Here is a 14,105-nt window from a genome sequence, read left to right on the forward strand (position 1 = left end):
TATCTTGTTAACTATTCTGATTGTTAATTTGCTTTCTTTAAGTAAAAAAAAGGTCAAAGACAAAGCTATTCGGTTTCTTGTGAGTATATACACTTCACTGCCGATGTGGGGGGGCGCCACCTAAAATCTTGCCTAGGGCGCCAGATTGGTTAGGGCCGGGCCTGAGTGCGGCCCGCGAGTTTTATATGAATGCTGCTTGACAGCGTCATACTTGCTAACCCTCCCGATTTTTCCGGGAGACTCCCGAATTCCAGGGCAACTGTTTTCTCGAATGTCTGCTGATTTTCACCCTAGCAACAATAATAAGAGCGTGCCATGATGGCACAGCATTTAACGCCTTCTACAACCTGTTCAAACATCGTGCCAGCTCAGCCTCTTGTTATATGCATCTTCTGCTTGCACACGTAAGTGACAGCAAGGCATACTTGGTCAACAGCCACACAGGTCACACTGACGGTGGCCGTATAAAACAACTTTAACACTCTTACTAATATGCGCCACACTGTGAACCCACACCAAACAAGAATGACAAACACATTTCGGGAGAACATCTGCACTGTAACACAACATAAACACAACAGAACAAATACCCAGAATCCCATGCAGCCCTAACTCTTCTGGGCTACATTATACACCCCCCCTACCAGCAAACCCTGCCCACCTCAACCGACACACGTAGCCCGGAAGAGTTAGGACTGCATGGGATTCTGGGTATTTGTTCTGTTGTGTTTATGTTGTGTTACAGTGCGGATGTTCTCCCGAAATGTGTTTGTCATTCTTGTTTGGTGTGGGTTCACAGTGTGGCGCATATTAGTAAGAGTGTTAAAGCTGTTTTATACGGCCAACGTCAGTGTGACCTGTATGGCTGTTGACCAAGTATGCCTTGCTGTCAGTTACGTGTGCAAGCAGAAGCCTCATACAACGTGTAGTTGGGCAGGCACGCTGTGTGTACAGGTTGTAGAGGGCGTTAAATGCTGTTTCATTATGGCACGCCCATATTTTTATTGTTAAGGTGAAAATCGGAGAATAATTGCCCTGGGAGAGGCACCGAAATCCGTAAGTCTCCCGGGAAAATCGGGAGGGTTGGCAAGTATGCAGCTGAGCCGTATCAGAGTGGTCAAAGAGCCGCATGCGGCTCCGGAGCCGCGGGTTGCCGACACCTGGCTTAAGGGATACCATCATTCATAGCATTTTGAACACAACCCATAGGTGGCGCTACAAATGTAATTTATAGTCATGTTTGCAAAAAGGTTGAATTGCCGCTGCTGAGCCCTAAAGCATGCACAGTAATGGTGGACTGGCCTGCTCATCAGCGTCTCATGTCCTCTATAACCATGTCAAAACTCCGGACACACCAAAGAGGGGAGGAGGGTAAGCAATTATCATTGTGCCGACATAAGACGCTTCGGTGCAAAATCAACATTGAAGATCCCAGAAGGATCAGCGAAAGGATGGTAAGGACATCGGGAATGATGTCAAAAACACAAGCGTCTGGTCCCTGCTTGATCAGACGATGACCGCCGCTGCCAAAGTGTCTGCCAATGCACCAGGGGAGCTCAGTGGAAACATCTGCAAAGTGCGCTACGTTTTCTTCAAAACCTCATAAAAAGCGAGCAAAAAAGTAATAGAATGGACAACTTCTATAGGGGCCACAAGTCACGCTGCCTCAGTGACAACAAGCGGAACCTTTGAAACCCTGTGTGGTCATTCTCTCTCACAGCGGCTGAAAAGAACTGTGGTGGGTGGGAAAGAGAGAGAGAGAAAAAAAAACTTATGTATGTAGAGGAAAGTGGAGGGCTTGGGTGCGGGGGGGAGACGCCGTAGGGGACGGGGGGGGGGGCGTCAGACAGGACCAAGGCACGATGTTTAAAGCGCTTATTGAATTGCCATTACAGCTCCTGAGACTAATTGTGGCTGTTGTGAGTCTCTCAGTGGCCTAGGGGGCTCTGGAGTGGACCCTGTATGCTCTTACCCAGTGGGGTTTTCAGACTGAGTGGCCCTGAAAGAGAAAAGGACCACCGTAGATCAATGGCAAACCTTTCACTCTTTCACGGTGCCCGGGCTAATCCGTCTCATTTGTCTGCCGTTTGTCCAGGCACATTCACGACTCCCCGAATTTAGGATTAGGCCTTGTTTTGTTACAAAAACAGCCCGACTTATAGTACGGCGCTGAATGGGCCGAGCAAAGGGCGGCCGGTGGCGCTGTGGCCTTACACATGCTAGTGTCTGCGCAAGTAGTGCCACTGTTCACAGAATGCCTTCTTTGTTTTCGCAACAGCACAGAAATTACGGAATATCACTTCTCCAATTTGTTGGACTCGGCAAATATCGAAATCTCCTAAAGAAGGCACTTGTCTGCGTTTTTAATCGGCCTGCTGTATCGCCGACACTGCCTGTGAGAAAGGGTGTCGTGCAACTCCAGGACAGGGGTGTGACGTTTAACCCTGAGGCGCTATCTGCTTTCAAACGGCCCTCTAAAGACTGCTTTCTTCTGTTTTTTTCCCCAAGTGGCTCTTCTGTAAGAACAGCGCCGACATGAAACGGGTACTTTAAGTTGACCTGCGAATTTGACTCCTTCCGATGCAGTACCAGAGGCATATCTCCCATCATGGCTTCTCTATAAAAAGGTGAACAATGCAGGATCTATTTTGTGGCATCTTTGTGTCAGACTGTTGAAGGCCTACTGAAACCCACTACTACCGACCACGCAGGCTGATAGTTTATATATCAATGATGAAATCTTAACATTGCAACACATGCCAATACGGCCGGGTTAGCTTACTAAAGTGCAATTTTAAATTTTGCGCCGAAATATCCTGCTGAAAACGTCTCGGTATGATGACGTCTGCGCGTGACGTCACGGATTGTAGAGGACATTTTGGGACAGCATGGTGGCCAGCTATTAAGACGTCTGTTTCATTGCAAAATTCCACAGTATTCTGGACATCTGTGTTGGTGAATCTTTTGCTATTTGTTCAATGAACAATGGAGACAGCAAAGAAGAAAGCTGTAGGTGGGAAGCGGTGTATTGCGGCAGGTGTTTGCTTGATAACGCCGTAGAATGCACCCCCTGACTGTTTTGCCGGATAACACAGCCGGTGTTTCATTGTTTGAAATTAAACAATGGATGTCCGCTAACTTCTTGCAACTCAACGCCAAGAAAACGGAAATGCTGATTATCGGTCCTGCTAAACACCGACATTTATTTAATAATACCACCTTAACATTTGACAACCAAACAATTACACAAGGCGAATCAGTAAAGAATCTGGGTATTATCTTCGACCCAACTCTCTCGTTTGAATCACACATTAAGAGTGTTACTAAAACGGCCTTCTTTCATCTCCGTAATATCGCTAAAATTCGTTCTATTTTATCCACTAGCGACGCTGAGATCATTATTCATGCGTTCGTTACGTCTCGTCTCGACTACTGTAACGTATTATTTTCGGGTCTCCCTATGTCTAGCATTAAAAAATTACAGTTGGTACAAAATGCGGCTGCTAGACTTTTGACAAGAACAAGAAAGTTTGATCATATTACGCCTATACTGGCTCACCTGCACTGGCTTCCTGTGCACTTAAGATGTGACTTTAAGGTTTTACTACTTACGTATAAAATACTACACGGTCTAGCTCCGTCCTATCTTGTCGATTGCATTGTACCATATGTCCCGGCAAGAAATCTGTGTTCAAAGAACTCTGGCTTATTAGTGATTCCCAGAGCCCAAAAAAAGTCTGCGGGCTATAGAGCGTTTTCTATTCGGGCTCCAGTACTATGGAATGCCCTCCCGGTAACAATTAGAGATGCTACCTCAGTAGAAGCATTTAAGTCCCATCTTAAAACTCATTTGTATACTCTAGCCTTTAAATAGCCCCCCTGTTAGACCAGTTGATCTGCCGTTTCTTTTCTTTTCTCCTCTGCTCCCCTTTTCCTTGAGGGGGGGGGCACAGGTCCGGTGGCCATGGATGAAGTGCTGGCTGTCCAGAGTCGGGACCCGGGGTGGACCGCTCGCCTGTGCATCGGCTGGGAACATCTCTGCGCTGCTGACCCGTCTCCGCTCGGGATGGTGTCCTGCTGGCCCCACTATGGACTGGACTCTTACTATTATGTTGGATCCACTATGGACTGGACTCTCACAATATTATGTCAGACCCACTCGACATCCATTGCTTTCGGTCTCCCCTAGGGGGGGGGGGGGGTTACCCACATATGCGGTCCTCTCCAAGGTTTCTCATAGTCATTCACATCGACGTCCCACTGGGGTGAGTTTTTCCTTGCCCGTATGTGGGCTTTGTACCGAGGATGTCGTTGTGGCTTGTGCAGCCCTTTGAGACACTTGTGATTTAGGGCTATATAAATAAAGATTGATTGATTGATTGATTGATTGATTGTTTACATTCCCGGAAGATGACAGTCAAGCTTTACCATTGGCCTGTGGAGAACTGGGACAACAGAGACTTACCAGGAGGACTTTGAGTTGTATACGCAGACAAGGTACCGTGAGTACGCATGCAGCTGCGGCTTCCAAACATTTGATCGCTTGCCCGTACGTGCGTGCCGCTATGTGCATGTCACGTACGTAACTTTGGGGACTTTGGGGAAATATATGTGCTGTATGAACTTTGGGGAGGTGAACGGTACTTTGGGCTGTGGGATTGAGTGTGTTATGCAGGTGTTTGAGTTGTATTGGCGGGTTATATGGACGGGAGGGGGGAGGTGTTTGTTATGCAGGATTAATTTGTGGCATATTAAATATAAGCCTGGTTGTGTTGTGGCTAATAGAGTATATATATATGTCTTGTGTTTATTTACTGTTTTAGTCATTCCCAGCTGAATATCAGGTCCCACCCGCCTCTCACAGCATCTTCCCTATCTGAATCGCTCCCACTGCCCTCTAGTCCTTCACTCTCACTTTCCTCATCCACAAATCTTTCATCCTCGCTCAAATTAATGGGGAACTCGTCGCTTTCTCGGTCCGAATCGCTCTCGCTGCTGGTGGCCATGATTGTAAACAATGTGCAGATGTGAGGAGCTCCACAACCTGTGACGTCACGCGCATATCGTCTGCTACTTCCGGTACAGGCAAGTTTTTTTTATCAGCGACCAAAAGTTGCAAACTTTATCGTCGATGTTCTCTACTAAATCCTTTCAGCAAAAATATGGCAATATCGTGAAATGATCAAGTATGACACATAGAATGGACCTGCTATCCCCATTTAAATAAGAATATCGCATTTCAGTAGGCCTTTAGGTATTTCAATATAATGCTACCATAGTTTTGAACCTCAAGCTTCTTTCAAACTGCCCAATAATACTGGAGTATTTCCTGGTACGAACAGCTACCAACACCCAATGGATGGTCAAAGACAATCGTCAGGTTTGCCACCCTTGGATGCAGTACCAGAGGCTTACAGAGGCGGAGAACTGTCTGTGTGAAAGAGTATCATGCAATGCTGGGCACAGGGCAGTAAAGTATAACGTACAGATGTAACGATATGAAAATGTCAGGCCACGGTTATTGTGACCAAGATGATCATGGTTATCATTATTATCAGAATATTGCTGAATGTGCTCAAAAAGTACTTCCATACACACTGAAATATTTGGGCCATTTTTTAAATAACTAAAATCAAAACATAGACACACTGTTAGGAAACCCAGTATTGTGCATGTTATGTGTTTCTTATACTTCACTAATTGTGTTTTAAGTCTTAGTAATACGTTTTTACTGTTTTAAATATTGGTTTGTACTTTAACACTTTAAGATTTATTTGAGGTCTGTCAACGTTAACTCGTTAATGCATGCGATTAAAAAAAAAATATATTGCTTTATCATTAATGAGGATTGAATGTGGAATTCCACAAGGTTCGGTTTTGGGACCAAAATTGTTTATTTTATATATTAATGATATATGTGAGGTATCAAAGTTATTGAAATTTGTATTATTTGCGGACGACACCAACTTTTATAGTTCGGGACATGACTTAAAAGCATTATCAAACATTATTGAACAGGAAATGATTAAACTTAAGAAATGGTTTGATGTCAATAAATTATCATTAAATGTAAAAAAACAAAGTTCATGATTTTTTGTAAGAGGAAAAGGGAGGAAACGATCAAACTGTCAATAGATGGAATTGATATTGAAAGGGTTTCTGAACTAAGATTTTTAGGAGTGATACTGGATGACGGTCTGACATGGAAATCTCATATTGCACATGTACGGAAAAAGATGTCTAAGAATATTTTTGTATTAAATAAGGTAAAATATGTGTTAGATTATAAGGCAATGCGTATATTGTATTGTGCACTTATATTGCCATATATCAGCTACTGTGTGGAAGTGTGGGGGAACACATATAAGAGTAACAAAGGCATTGTATCAACTACAGAAAAGAGCTATAAGGATTATTCATAAAGTAGATTACTTAAAACACACTAACATATTTATCAATTCGGGTTTATTGAAATTACAGGAGCTAGTAAAGTTACAGACATTATGTGTCATGTTTAAGGCTAAAAATAAAACATTACCAGCAAATTTACAAAAAAAGTCATTTCCAACATCAGTATTCAAGGACAACTTTAAAACAAATGTGCATATCAGTGGTGGGGGTTAAACTATGGAATTCTCTTTACAATGAGATAAAAAATTGTAAAAATATATTCCAATTGAAAAAAATATATAAAGACAGAACAATAAGATCATACGGACAGCCATAAGTGTTTACATTTTGCTTTCTATTGATTATTTTACTTGTTTTTTTGTCTGGTTTTGTATTTGTTTTGTATCATCCCGTGAGGTGTATATTACTTTTGGTTTTTTTGTTCGGTTTGTACTTCATGAAGTTTTGCACTTGTTGTGTTTTTTTGTTTGTTTTCGTTATATTTGGATGTAATTGTTGGTTTATATGATATCATTAAGTAAGACTATGTATTATGTTGAAGGGTGCTGGAAAATATAAGATTTTTCTTCATCCTGCTCCTTCTCAGGCATTGGTGTGTAAATGTATAATTGAATAATTGTGGTATAATTGTCTATCGATCACAGATGCACATCAATGAAGGAGATAAATAAAATTGAATGAATTAATGAATTAATGAATGAACATTAATCACTGTGTCTGTTTTGACCGCCGGAGGGCAGTGCACATTGCACAGGCAGTGATTACATTACACGTCGGTGTAGTTAGAGCGATATGCTTAGCGCCTAATTTAGCTTCCAAACAAAATCAGATGGAAATTTAGGTAAAACTAAGGTCATTTGTTGGTATTGCACCAAAATGTTATCATCGGCACACATCAAGTTTAAAATGCCATTTGTAAGTGAAACAAGAACATGAGGATGGCCCCACTGGCATGAATGCTATATGGGCAGCAAACAGAGGACAACAAACTATGCTGGATAAGTTAAACAATGCAACAAACAGTAACCGCATGTAGGACATTAACATCTGTGAAGACCTAGTGCTGCAAGTTGTCCTTCATGTCCCCAACTACCTCCAAAGTACCACGGAGCTGTCATTTGAAAGAGTAAATAAGCTTGTTTGTTGAAACAACTGGTTAAACTAAGGCCCCGTCTATATTAAGCTGGAAAACTCCTTAAAGGGGAACATTATCACAATTTCAGAATGGTTAAAACCATTACAAATCAGTTCCCAGTGGCTTACTTTATTTTTCGAAGTTTTTTTCAAAATTTTACCCATCGAGCAATATCCCTAAAAAAAGCTTCAAAGTGCCTGATTTTAACCATCGTTATATACACCCGTCCATTTTCCTGTGACGTCACACAGTGATGCCAATACAAACAAACATGGCGGATAGAACAGCAAGGTATAGCGACATTAGCTCGGATTCAGACTCGGATTTCAGCGGCTTAAGCGATTCAACAGATTACGCATGTATTGAAACGGATGGTTGTAGTGTGGAGGCAGGTAGCGAAAACGAAATTGAAGAAGAAACTGAAGCTATTGAGCCATATCGGTTTGAACCGTATGCAAGCGAAACCGACGAAAACGACACGACAGCCAGCGACACGGGAGAAAGCGAGGACGAATTCGGCGATCGCCTTCTAACCAACGATTGGTATGTGTTTGTTTGGCATTAAAGGAAACTAACAACTATGAACTAGGTTTACAGCATATGAAATACATTTGGCAACAACATGCACTTTGAGAGTGCAGACAGCCCAATTTTCATCAATTAATATATTCTGTAGACATACCCTCATCCGCTCTCTTTTCCTGAAAGCTGATCTGTCCAGTTTTGGAGTTGATGTCAGCAGGCCAGGGAAGCTAGGGTCGATATTCTTCTCTTGATCATCTTCGGTGGCATAAGGGACGGTGTGAGCCAAGACATCCAGGGGGTTTAGCTCGCTCGTCTGCGGGAACAAACTGCCGCCATTGCTTGCCGTGCTACCGACGTCCTTTGTCCCTGAATTGCTCACACACTCCGGCAGATTCAATGGGGATCTGGCGGAAGATTTCTTTGACTTTATCGTTGGAAATGCATCTGCTTTGAGTGTCGCAGGATATCCACACATTCTTGCCATCTCTGTCGTAGCATAGCTTTCGTCGGTAAAGTGTGCGGAACAAACTTCCAATTTCTTGCCACTTTCGCATCTTTGGGCCACTGGTGCAACTTGAATCCGTCCCTGTTCGTGTTGTTACACCCTCCGACAACACACCGACGAGGCATGATGTCTCCAAGGTACGGAAAACAGTCGAAAAAACGGAAAATAACAGAGCTGATTTGACTCGGTGTTTGAGAAAATGGCGGATTGCTTCCCGATGTGACGTCACGTTGTGACGTCATCGCTCCGAGAGCGAATAATAGAAAGGCGTTTAATTTGCCAAAATTCACCCATTTAGAGTTCGGAAATTGGTTAAAAAAATATATAGTCTTTTTTCTGCAACATCAAGGTATATATTGACGCTTACATAGGTCTGGTGATAATGTTCCCCTTTAAACGAACAACTATTTAGCCTAAACCCCGTGTCAGCCACACTAACCCATAATTTAAGGTTCCCCTCCTTGGATATTTTTTTTTACACGGCTAAGTGCGCCGTCTATTTCTTGAATCTCCGGCTCTTAGCTCTGTATGGACTCATTGATCGTTTACAAACTGAGTTCGGAGAGGAAGTGACGCCAGAAAGAACGCGCCACAGCCAGCTTCATAACAACCGGTTTCCACTCGGAGGTAACCACCAGAAAGATGGAGGCGAATCATCCAGACCTGTCCGTGTTTCTCCTTCTTCTACATGTACAGACCCTTGTAGAAATCACACATGAGTACCTTAAGAGAAGGAAACGCGCGATTGCAGCTATTTCGGATACAACACATCTCAGGCGGCAACATAGCAATGTTGGGGGACGGTTTTGGATAAGTCCTGGAAGAACGGCAGCCTGGTGGGATATGTTTGTCAACGAGTGTGTTGTGCCAAAGGAATGGCAAGAGAACTTTCGAATGTCCAGGTCAGCTGTGATTCTAGTTACCGAACAACTTTGTAAAAGGGAAGTCAACGAGAATGCCGGCCCCCGTGGATGTGATAAAAAAAGGTAGCGTATGCTTTGTATTACCAGGCCGACGAGGGAAGACTACGGAAAACAGCGAATGCATTTGGACTGGCAAAGCAAATTGTATCAGTCATTGTCCGCGATGTATATCGAGCGATTACTCAACGTCTAGTTTTGTACTCCATAACTATTGTGAAGCCATGAAGGAGCCGCTAAACGACCGCCATTTTCAGGCTCCAAGCACAGACAGGATTGCAAGAATGGACAATGAAGGTGAAGGCAAGAGAGTGAGAAGTGTCCTGACCAGATATATCTAGATCCCTAGATTGATTGTTGTAAAATGTTCTTTATCACATTGTTTACTTTCACACATCCATTAAAGATATGATTCATTTATGATGGCTCAGGTGTGAATCACTACAATATGGCTAGTCTAACAGCTGCTGATGGTGAGGCAAGAAAGGTTTACTGTTAAAATAAATGTGGCAATAGGCTACACAACAATGGATGTCCGCTAACTTCTTGCAACTCAACGCCAAGAAAACGGAAATGCTGATTATCGGTCCTGCTAGACACCGACATTTATTTAATAATACCACCTTAACATTTGACAACCAAACAATTACACAAGGCGACTCTGTAAAGAATCTGGGTATTATCTTCGACCCAACTCTCTCCTTTGAGTCACACAAGAGTGTTACTAAAACGGCCTTCTTTCATCTCCGTAATATCGCTAAAATTCGTTCTATTTTATCCACTAGCGACGCTGAAATCATTATTCATGCGTTCGTTACGTCTCGTCTCGATTACTGTAACGTATTATTTTCGGGTCTCCCTATGCCTAGCATTAAAAGATTACAGTTGGTACAAAATGCGGCTGCTAGACTTTTGACAAGAACAAGAAAGTTTGATCATATTACGCCTATACTGGCTCACCTGCACTGGCTTCCTGTGCACTTAAGATGTGACTTTAAGGTTTTACTACTTACGTATAAAATACTACACGGTCTAGCTCCAGCCTATCTTGCCGATTGTATTGTACCATATGTCCCGGCAAGAAATCTGCGTTCAAAGAACTCCGGCTTATTAGTGATTCCCAGAGCCCAAAAAAAGTCTGCGGGCTATAGAGTGTTTTCTATTCGGGCTCCAGTACTATGGAATGCCCTCCCGGTAACAGTTAGAGATGCTACCTCAGTAGAAGCATTTAAGTCCCATCTTAAAACTAATTTGTATACTCTAGCCTTTAAATAGCACCCCTTTTTTAGACCAGTTGATCTGCAGTTTCTTTTCCTTTCTCCTCTGCTCCCCTCTTCCTTGTGGGGGGGGGAGTTGCACAGGTCTGGTGGCCATGGATGAAGTGCTGGCTGTCCAGAGTTGGCACCCGGGGTGGACCGCTCGCCTGTGCATCGGTTGGGAACATCTCTGCGCTGCTGACCCGTCTCCGCTCGGGATAGTTTCCTGCTGGCCCCACTAGGGACTGGACTCTTACTATTATGTTGGATCCACTATGGACTGGACTCTCACAATATTATGTCAGACCCACTCGACAGACTTTGCATTCAGTCTCCCCTAGAGGGGGGGGTCACCCACATATGCGGTCCTCTCCAAGGTTTCTCATAGTCATTCACATCGACGTCCCACTGGGGTGAGTTTTTCCTTGCCCTTATGTGGGCTCTGTACCGAGGATGTCGTTGTGGCTTGTGCAGCCCTTTGAGACAGTTGTGATTTAGGGCTATATAAATAAACATTGATTGATTGATTGATTGATTGATTGACATTGAAATACTTCACATACCAGACTGCCGGGTAAGGATACCCTTCCAGGTCAGAGGTGACTATGACGTAATATATGCGCGTCTGCCATTATCCGCGCATGCGTACTAGGTTGCGTTGCACCCACGGACGGAGAGGGTAGGGGGTCTTAAACCAAAGCTTAAACGATGGCATTGTGTGTGTGGACAGGGATAAGGTTAGGTAGGTTATACCCTGGATAACATTAGCCGTCTTCATGTAGAGGCAGCCTAAGGAAGAGCAAATGCAGATGTAAATAGTGCATTACGTAAAGTTGGTCATGGGTGTGTTTACTACATTATATTAATATACTGTACATCTGTACCTTGTTTACTATATTATTGCATAGACTTTCAAAATCTGCACTTAATTTTTACAATACTTACTGTCACCAAGTTTGGAGCATTTCAATGACTTGCAGTTCAGTAAAACATTTAAAAAATCTTCTTTTATGACATTCTGACTAAATTGCATTGCATTTGTATACAAATATTGGGGTATTTTCTCAAGCAAATTTGGGTATAAACGCAAATAATAACCTGTGATTAATCATGATTAATCACAGCTCAAGAGTGTGATTAATCTGAGATTAAAAATGAATCACTTGACAGCCCTAATTGAGTTTTTTTTTAAAGTGCGTATCCCCTGATAGTTGAACCTCAGACTCAGAAGGAGCAGTGTGGTTTTTAGCCTGGTTGTGGAACTGTGGACCAGCTCTATACTCCCGGCAGGATCCTTCGAGGGTGCATGGGAGTTTGCCCAACCAGTTTGGAAAAGGCATTTGACCGTGTTCCTCGGGAAGTCCTGTGGGGAGTGCTCACAGAGTATGTGGTATCAGACCGACTGATTGTGGCATCCGTTTCCTCTATGATCGGTGCGAGAGCTTGGTCTGCTTTGCCAGCAGTAAGTCGGACTCGTTTTCAGTGAGGGTTGGACTCCGCCAGGGCTGCCCTTTGTCACTGATTTGGTTCATAACTTTTATGGACAGAATATTGAGGCGTTGTCAGGGCGTTGAGGGCATCCGGTTTGGTGGCTGCAGGATTAGGTCTCTGCTTTTTGCAGATTATGTTGTCCTGCTAGCTTCACCTGGCCAGGAGTTCGCAGCCGAGTGTGAAGCGACTGGGATGAATCCAAGTCAGAGTCAGCCCATGGTTCTTGCTCGTAAAAGGGTAGAGTGCTATCTCTGGATTGGAGATCTTGTCTTGAGTAGAGGACTTCAAGTGCCTCGGAGTCTTGTTCATGAGTGAGGGAAGAGTGGATTGTGAGATTGACAGGCGTACGGTGCCGCATCTGCAGTGATGCGCACCTGTATCAATCTGTCGTGGTGAAGAAGGACCTGAGCCAAAAGGCAAACCTCTCAATTTATGGGTCGATCTCTACCCTATCCTCACCTATGGTCATGAGCTTTGGGTTGTGACCAAAAGGACAAGACCACAGGTACAAGCAGCCAAAATGAGTTTCCTCCGTCGGGTAGCAGGGCTCTCCCTTAGAGATTGATTGATTGATTGATTGATTGAGATAGGGTGGGAAGCTCTGTCTTTCGGGCAAAGCTCAAAATAAAGCCGCTGCTCCTCCACATCAAGAAAAGCTAGATGAGGTGGTTCGAGCATCTGGTCAGAAGGCTCCCTTGATGCCTCCATGGGGAGGTGTTTAGGGCAAGTTTGACCGGTCGAAGGACACCGGAGAGACCCAGGACACATTGGGGGGGACTAGGTCTCCCAGCTCGCCTGGGAACTCCCCGGGATCCCCCGGACGGAGCTGGACGAAGTGGCTGGAGAGAGGGAAGTCTGGGCTTCTTTGCTTAAGCTGCTGCCCCCCTCTATGAGCAAGGCGCAGTGTTACTCAAAGTAGTTCCTCGGCATTAGGTCTTAAATAACAATACTCAGGCCACGGAGTTTAAATGGAACGTTTTTTGCGTTCTTTTGGATTGTTAGCCGCCTCTTGCTGTGTGTACTTGTCTCACAAGGGTTGTGAATGATGGGCAAAATTCCCCACAAAAGTGCAGTTCCCCTTTAAAGCCAGGCTATTTTCTGTGTGAACAGCATCGACACAGAATGGAGGGTTTGACCTCAACCTGCAAATGTTCAAACAAGTACATAAAAGACAAAGTAGTCAGATTTTCCCTGTTCTGATCTACCTTTGAAAGTAAAATGTCATAAAGGACCGGAACAACCGGAACGAATGCATTTTGCACAGTCTAACTCATGCAGAGGAAATTTCACCAGCGCTTCAATCCTTTGTCTGAACCCTTGCGTTCGGGTCGTCTTGGCAGTGCCAGAAAACGCGCTCTTATTGCCGAGTGGATCAGCCGTAGCGTTTGACGGCCCTCGGCGAACATATTAGAAAGAGCTACCGAGCCGGCACACACACCAGTATTTGTACCCCGTGAAATGCGCTGAAGCCAGGGAATGTGCACGGTGCAGACGCCCCATGTCGGGCATTCCCGGGATGCCTGTTACCTTGCCAGACACCAGGGGGGGCAAGAGGAGGAGGCCTGTATGAATCGGAAGGGATGAGAAGAACAGAAAGGCCGGAAATACACTGCAAAAACTGAAATCTAAGTAAGATTATATATCTCAAATAAGGGTGATATGTGCTTATTTTCTGTCTGATAACATAATTCTTCTCACTAAGCAGATTTTATGTTAGAGTGTTTTACTTGTTTTAAGGGTTTTGGTCCTAAATTGCTGAGATTTTATGACCTATATTGAGTAAAACATGCTTGAAACTAGAATATCAACTGTTGCAAAGCTGTGTCATCAACACTCACAAGTATAAAACTACTTTTTTAAAG

The sequence above is a fragment of the Nerophis lumbriciformis genome, linkage group LG18, assembly GCF_033978685.3.
Source record: "Nerophis lumbriciformis linkage group LG18, RoL_Nlum_v2.1, whole genome shotgun sequence".
In the NCBI taxonomy this organism is placed as follows: domain Eukaryota; kingdom Metazoa; phylum Chordata; class Actinopteri; order Syngnathiformes; family Syngnathidae; genus Nerophis; species Nerophis lumbriciformis.